This window comes from Rutidosis leptorrhynchoides, chromosome 1 (assembly GCF_046630445.1).
Source record: "Rutidosis leptorrhynchoides isolate AG116_Rl617_1_P2 chromosome 1, CSIRO_AGI_Rlap_v1, whole genome shotgun sequence".
NCBI lineage: Eukaryota > Viridiplantae > Streptophyta > Magnoliopsida > Asterales > Asteraceae > Rutidosis > Rutidosis leptorrhynchoides.
This window is the reverse complement of record NC_092333.1, coordinates 34,365,313-34,374,234: the sequence shown is the minus strand read 5'-3', so window position 1 is coordinate 34,374,234 and position 8,922 is coordinate 34,365,313.

Below are 8,922 nucleotides of genomic sequence, written 5' to 3'. Positions count from 1 at the left end.
CCAGTAGATTGGTCATCAGCTGGCTTAGCACTGGTAGAACTCGAACACGAAGGGGAATCAGTTGGTTTAACTTTTCTCAAATTGTTTTCAGTGATTTCCCTTTTAATACGTCTTTCTTTCGGAGTCATGTAGTGGATGCTTGAGGGGTCAGTAGTCTCATCAATTGAGTTACTGGCTTCTCTTGCTCTAACTTCATCCTCCAAAATTTCTTTCATGGCAGGTGGTGGGGACACAGTAGGTCTAACAAATTTGTTTGTCACAACCTTTTTACCTTCAACTATCTTGGCAAAAGTATTTGGCAAGACAGCTTCAGGATCAGTTTCAAGAATCGGGTCCATGAAAGTAACTTCTGCAATAGCAGCAGCAGCAGCATAGTCACCAGCAAAGAAGGCTTGAACTTGGGCAGGCACCTGCTCATTAACACATTTAGCTGTGCGTTGAGCAGATGTGCACCATGAAGCAACAACTCTTTTGAGATTGTCCAGCTGGGTCTTGACTTCTGCTGCCTCAACGTGAAGAGTTTCTAAAGCAAAGTTTTGTTTTTCAAGTTTGGAAATTGTATCTTTTAAGATCTTAATTTCATCATTTTTGCCTTTGAGTTTTTCATTTAAAGATTTGTTATTAGATTTCAAACTCTCTTCTCGTTTGCAGCTTCTGCATAAATCAATTCTTAGGTAGTCAAACATTTCAGCTTTTTCATCATCAGTATAAGTTCGAAAATTATCAACCTTATACATCATTTCAGTTTTCCATTGAGGAGAATCTCTGTTTTGATCAGCTTCCCTCATATCAGCCAAAAATGTACTACCACCATCATCCTCATCAGACTCCTCTACCTCTTTGGCCATCAAACACAGCTTTTTACCAGTAGCATAACCAGCACCATCATCATCAGTATCACTATCAGAAGACGAGGACGTGCTGGCTTCATCCCAGTCATGATGTTCAGCAACTAGAACCTTTTCTGGCTGTTTACCCTTCTTGTCAGTCTTTGCACTTTCCTTCATCTGAGCTTTCATAGCTTTGTACTTGTTTTTGTACTTATCAGCTTTTGAGAAAGAGTTAGCATGTGACGTGGAAGGTTTCTTGGACATGCATTCAGCAGCAAAATGTCCAACCTTCCCACAATTAAAGCACTCGGATTTAGGACCCTTGATTGACTTGCTGTTGTACCTAGCATTTGGCTTTTTGCTCCCTTTGTATGACTTGCTGGTTCTACTACGATTGAACCTTTTGAACTGCCTAGCCAGCAGAGCCATACCTTCAGCAAACCCTTCTACATCACTTTCATCTGTACTGCTTTCTTCAGACCCAGTACCACTTTCCTCAACACTATCAGCTGACTCTTGTTCTGCCAGTAACTTTTGAACCAGTAAAGCTTTTTGAGCTTTCTTCCATTTAGCAGCAGCAATAAGAGCAGCATCATCATTTTTAGATGATTTTGAAGTGGTGGGGGCAGACCTAAAGTTTTCTTTCATGTTAAGTTCAAACTTGGCTTCTGCCTTCTCATGATTCCAAAGGGAACTGTAGAGAGAAGACAGGTTAAAGTTCTTTAGGGTCTGTGTGGTTCTTAATGGGTCAGTAACAGGTTTCCATTTACATGGCAGTGCATCAATGAATTTGTTCACTTGTTCAAATTCAGTGTAGGTTACATTTAAAGTGGTCAGGTCTGCTATCAAAGAGTTAAACCTAATGAAGGTTTGCTTAAGGGTTTCATTCTTATAGGCAAAGAACATTTCATATTCTCTTTTAAGAGCAATCATCCTGTTCTGCCTAACTTCTCCCATACCCTCATAGGTGACATCTAGGTAGTCAAGCATAAGCTTAGCATTTTCTTTTCCCTTGATCAGTTTGAACAGTGGGTTAGGCAAAGTTATGGCTAACAGGGTTCTGATTTTAGGGTCAAGACCAACTCGACGTTTATCCTCATCATCCCATCTAGAGGGAGTGAGAATAACCTCTCTGCCAGGGATGGCAGGAGTGTCAGCTGTTGCTGGTGCACTACCAACTGTCTCAGTGGGAACAAAAGGGCCATCTTTGGCAATTCCAGGCATGAGTGAATCCACAGACTCAAGATGGAGCATGAACCTTGCCTTCCAGGTTTCATACTCATCTTCAACAAACTTAGGTGGTCTGTTAGACGAGCCATTCTCAAGGTAAGCTGAGTTTGAATACGAAGCCATAAGAGAATTCAGATCCAAGATATTAATTATCAAGACTGAAGCTCTGATACCAGTTGTTGGTCCCTTAATAACAACAGGAGTATTGTAGAGGGGGGGGGGGGTGAATACAATTCTTTTCTTAATTAACTAGTCAGTTAAACACGTTTAGTATTCTGTAGTAAATAAGATAGAGTCACAGGTAATTTTCAACTGTTATTCTTTATTGATTAAATCAGAAAGAATCACAACTATCTTTGGCGGAAATGATAGTTGGTTGATACAGATTACCTAGATTATAGCTAAGAGATAAACTAAAGCTATTACACGGTTTGGACTCTAACAGATAAACCCACACCACTAGTTTTTACAATAGTGGATACAACAATATATATAGTAGTTCTATTAACCGTGTAATTAATCTATTGTCCACTAGTACATTGGATGCCTTGTACTTGTGGGGACAATTGTGTCAGAAGGCGTGCTCTCCTTCTTTCCTCTTAGGTAGCTATTTTCAGGAACACACCAATTCGGTTTGGCACTACCATTTGATTTAAACAAATGGAATGTTGTGTTCCCTAGGTATGAATAAAGTATAACACATGTCTGCACATGCGTTCCACTTCTGCATTCCCACGTGGTCTTGTAAGGTCACTTGTCAGCCGCCGACTCCTGTCCTTTTCTGTTCAACTTTGTCTTCGACTTCTGTTGAATAGTGCGTTGATGTAGACCACTCTGAGAAACTACCATGCTTGTAATTGAGCATGGCTGTCTTGTGTTGTATGCTAATATCCAGACTTACTGGTCCTTCATATGCTGAGTCACTTGATATTCTTGATTTGCTGGGTGCACATCCTGTGCTGATTCGAAGAATACATTTCTACCTTGTGCTGATAGACTAGGCAGCATACTAAACACTCGACACAGCTATATTAGCTGACTATACATAAACAAACGTGTGCTGGCTGCACATAACACTTTAGTGCAAATAAATATTGTTTTGTCATAATTAAATCCTTAATTATTTTGGGGACTCAACACCACCTTCCAAGATCAAGAACACCTTCAATTGCTTGCTCATTTGCTTAATCGTTTACATAATCGTGTTCCTCTCGTTCTCCTCTACGCATTGGTGTAATTTATTTGTTGATCAAAGGTATAAACACATGAACCCTAATCTTAAAAATCTGATTTTTATTACAGTTTCAAAGGTAATTTATGTTGTCAATTGCTCAAGTCTATACACGTACGTGTTAATCGTTATCGTTATTTTGATTGTTTGATGCGCTAGGGTTTAAAAACGAATTTGTATTTGTTTGATCAGAAAAATTTATTTTTTCAAATGTTAATTATGATGTTATAATCAGATTCCTTGCGAAAAACTATTGAGTTTAGGCTTTGGATTCGCTCGATTTCGTTTCCGTACGATTAAGTTATGTCGATTTGAATTATCGTTGTGTTTTTGTTGCTTGATCAGAAATCTGGTATTGATAGAAAACGAATTGGAATGTGAGACTTATACCACTGGAAAGATAATTTAAAAACACTCAAGTTAGACTAGGATAACATGTCGTTTGCTTATGTATAGCCCGAGATATGCTCGAATGAGTGTAAAAGTAGTTTTATACAGCACTTGCATAAAAATAACCTTGTATGATAAAATTTGTTAACTTCTGTGATTAAAGCTTTGCATATTTGAAAATTAGACAAAAGGTACTTCATCTTTCATGTGGATATCATAGGCTAATTTAATCTATATCTTCGGATAATCGCATGCGAATGTGACTAACTAAAGGAGAATCGAATCTGTAAATTGATCACGGTTTTGTACTCTGTGGATTATGTGAATTGCATGAGAATGTATGCTTCTGGAAAATGAAACTTAACCTGATATGTGACTATTTTTAGTTTATGTCAATCTCTGAAATCTTATGCATTGGGTACAATAGAGCCATACTTTATTTGAATTCTGATTTGAGCTGAAAACTGAATGTTCAACTTGCACGAATAAACTGTAAAAATTGGCTAAACAAAAGTTGCTAGATTTTTTATATGTGTTACTTTGATTTGTCTTTGAACTATGGCCACTGGTCTTGTATCAATTTCATGTTCCTAACTCCGGTTATAGCCAAAATGAAATCAGTGAGCGGTCACAAACTGACTTGCCAAACCCCAAATGTATCTCTTCGGATTCCTGATTTTAATTATCGTATGGGTCCCTGGCCGGACTTTTTAGAATCGATTTTAAGTATATTTATGATCTGGAGTTTTTCATATTTACTTGAATTTTGTACTATGAGATAATGTGCTAAGTATGCTACGTGTTCATAAACTTTGTGCATGACGATAAGCTGAAATTGTGAAAATGATCATTCATGGCCTAAAACGTATTGTATGACTTAGGTTTGACATGTTGACTAATATTTGACATGAACCTACTGAGGTTGACTTTAGTTGACCACATTGACCAAGTTTGACTCTCGGTTTGACTTCAGTTGACTTTGTATGACTTGCATGATATAGTTGACTTTTACTTTAAATCGCATCGAGTCGAGCAATAAGACAACGTATGCTATGAAACGACACTTGTTTAAGATATATATTGACCAACCTAGATACGTATACTTAGGTTGCATTACTTGGTTATAAACCGTACAAGTTAATTGTTCGCTTTTCAATCCGAGCTTATTTCAAAGGTGAGTCTACAGTCCCGCTTTTTATATATGTTTTCAGGGATGAGAATACACGCTATTATATTTACATTTTCAAATTACTTTATATTGACATGAGTACTACACATATGCATACTGAGTTTTGTTCAAAAAGCCTCTAGCTTGAATACTTTTAATACCATCGGTGTAAGCACAATTTAGATGGACGGATCCGTTAGGTTGACAACCTCACCTACTATAAAAGCAGTGGTGCATTTATTTTGAACATTAAATACATTTGAACAAGTGTATAACATTTTAGGAGGTAAAGGCGGGTATAGTGGCTTATATACTCGGGTTAATGCTAGTATTCAGGTGCTCGATGTATGCAGCGATAGAATCTCGAGGTCAAGGAAATTAAACTATTTTTCTGATAACTGTTTTTCAGATACTATACAACGATATTTAAACTGTGGTTTACGAGCAAATGAGATAAAACTTGACAGGGTGTTGTCTACAAATGATTGAAATTTGACATGGTAGTGTCAACAAACTTTTGAAACGAGAAACGGTGTTGTCTAAAAACTTTAACATTAAACTTTGGTGGTCTTTCACTAGTAAACGTTTTCGAAATGTTATTTCTTAAACATACTGTATTGTTTACCTAAAACCTGTAGATTCACTCAACATTATTGTTGACCCGTTTTGCGTGTTTTATTCTCAGGTATTAATTGCTTCCGCTGTAAAATACTGCTGTTACGTAGAAGTCAAGCCAAGCACTGGGACCAGAGTTAACATTCCGTTAAAGGGATTTGACGGGGTGTTACATAGCCGATGGGTGGAAGGTTGCTGGTTGTGTTTAGTAACCGTAATACATAGAATTCATTTACTCTCTACGGTATATTAGCAAGACCCATAGGGTTGTACTAGTACTAATATTAATAAAAATGAATATAGATGTACCTTTGAACAAAATTGTATTAGAACCAAACTGTATGGTGAAATGGTGGTTATACATAGTGAAGGTGACGGTTGGTTTGAGGTTGAAGAAGATGGTGTAAGGTTTGATCAAAGAGAAAAGAGATTGATGTATTTGAGTTTGATTCATTGAACATGTGTTAATGTATGTGTTATATAACTATATAATACATAGATGATGAATCAAATAAAAATAGTAGATTATGATGGTTTGCTTTCTATAACAATCAGAGAGGACAAGTTGGGTTAGTGATTGATTGATTAAAAAGAAGAAACAGAAAGATAAGTAGGGTAGCAGTGTGACTTTGGTGATCAAATAGATATGTATGTATCACATATATATCATAAAATATAATAATTAACAATACTATAATAGGATTAATAAACGTGAAAATAAAATTTAGCAGCCCTCTATTTTGGTTACATATGCCGACAGTTTACACGTTGTGGGATATCGTACTCCGTTATTAATTAGTGGCGGACAAAAGTCTTCAGAAAAATCTCAAAATTTTATAGTAAATATATTTATTTATTTTAGTCTTTATATGAAAAACGTGATCAAAAAGGTTCGCCTAGTATTTGTTTTTAGTTTTAGGTAATATGTACGGAGTGCTAGAATTTACTGACTAACTTTTATTTTTAAAATTTCTTAAATTCGTATTAGATCTATTTGAACACTAACGAAATGCCAACCGAGTGTTACTGACGTTTATTAATTAGGCTTGAAATCACATTTATATATTTAATATATTTCAATTATATATATTGATATATTTTAAATAATAACTATTATAATATCATATTTTATTTTACATAATAAATTCTAATAATCAAATCATATAATACTATATTTCCAACTATTATTATATATTCATAGATTTAAATATATATATTTATTTACAAATAATGGTTCGTGAATCGTCGAGAACAGTCGAAGGTCAATTGAACAGTTCAAAATTTTTTTAGACTCGACCTAACAGACTTTACTTATCGTGTCAAAAATATTAAATCGTATTGAGAGTTTGCTTTAAAATTGGTCGAAATTTTCCGGGTCGTCACAAGTGATGATCTATAACTTATACTGTAATTAAGAAATCTTGCATTCTCTACAATATTCATAATGTTTTTCACCTGTGATCTGTGCTGCATGCTTGTTTAAAGAATAACCAAGGCTTGTTGGTTATGTCAACTTGAAATGGTTACGGTTTTAAAAATGTGGAGTGAAAAAATTAGAAAAAATATAAATTTAAAGATTCAAATAACATTTCAAATCAGAGATAATATAATTTAATTTGAAAAGTTAAGATACATACTCAAATCATATCATGTGCGGGAAAGTCACATATTTGGGTTGAGGTTTTCAAAATTAGGGTTCTTATTTTATTTTATTTTTTTTGATGATGAAGATTAAGATGTGAGTGGAGTAGATTGAAGGAGAATGTTAGAACTATGCGCGTCAAAAATAAATATTAATTGAACAAACATGAAGGACCAATCGCGTAACTTTTTTTACATATTAACCTGGTACCTTCTTTACAAGTTATTTGATACATACAATAGAACAATTAAAATAGTTGAATGCATACAATAAAAGATTTGAAAGTTGAATGTATACGATAGAAATTTAGTGAAAGTTCAATGCATTTTTATATAATTTTCTCTTTAAAATTTCATGTCAATGACCTTTATAACAAAATTTTCAAAATCACGTTACAAAGTCAACACGTATCATGCTTACGTGTGTGAGAAAATTTTTTTCCAACCTAGTCACTAAATATAGCCTTTGCATCATAATCATAACATCTATATAGAAATATTTCATCATGCATGGAGATATGATAACTAGGATCGCAATTACTTCCTTCGTCATAAAGTAATTGAATTGGTATTAACATTTAAAAGAACAAAGACTTCTAAGTTCTAAAGTCAAATTGAGATAGTTATCTTATGACAGAGAGTAATATCAAATCCGACCTATATTTATCAGATTTGATTCTTTAACAATAAAAGTTTATGACTTAAATGGATATATAACAAATGTGGGTACCAATGTGCACAAATTATCATTTATAAATTCACCCACATGGTCACCTTAAATATATAACTACACATCATACATATACTACATACACTATAAATTTAAGTATAGAATTATTAATGTGGATCGTTCTTACATTTTTTGATATATGGATTTCAGACTTGCTTTGTGGTCCGACTAATCACAAGGCGACTTCCCACTTTACGAGCAGCTCGAAGTCATCGCGGGTAAACCTTCGTGGTCACGAGCAAGGGCGGACCTTTGTTGAGACAAAGGAGGGCAACCGCCACCCTAAACTTTTGGTTCACAAGTGTACTTTTCTTATATTAAAGGGGTAAAAAAAAATACGAATGCTTTATTAGCCCTCCTAATTTGCTACTTTATTTTTTCCTTTCTTAAAACTTAACCGTCATTGTTGTTTCTTCTCTTCAAAAATTTCCTTTTCTATGTTTTTCCCTACTGCAAAAGACCAAAGCAAAAAAGTGAGTTGCAAAATAAACCAAGTATTGTCGCTGTCATTTTGTAAAGTGTTAGAAAGCCCCAAAATAAACCAAGGATTCAAGGTATTAACTCTCACTAAAATGTATTCATGTTTAAAAATATAATATTGCATGTAAACATATAAACTTTTACTCCGTATTTGAATCTTTTTGTCTCTTTGTCTGTATCTAATGTTGCCTTTGTTGATTAAAATTCTAGTGTTGCATAATTGCATTTGCATACAGTATACTTTTATTTTTATGTTTTATTTTCCTGCCCTCCTACTCATAAACTTCAAGTTCCGCCACTGGTCACGAGAGGGATTTATTTTTTCAGCTCCATGGATTCGAACCCATAACCTCCACTTTGAAAGGGTAGACCACAACTACTTCACCACCACCTCGCGGTTAATCGTTCTTATATCTTAAAAATTCATACTCCCTCCGTCCCAGATTAATTATCTCCACATAGTTTAAAAAATGTCATTATCACATTGTATTTTTTCTGTACTTTTTTCTCACTTTACAGTTTTAATCACAATAAATTAATCAAAAATATATACTCGTATCAGTTAGTAAAAATAAATGTATACCAATACGGATAGAGAGTAATCCTA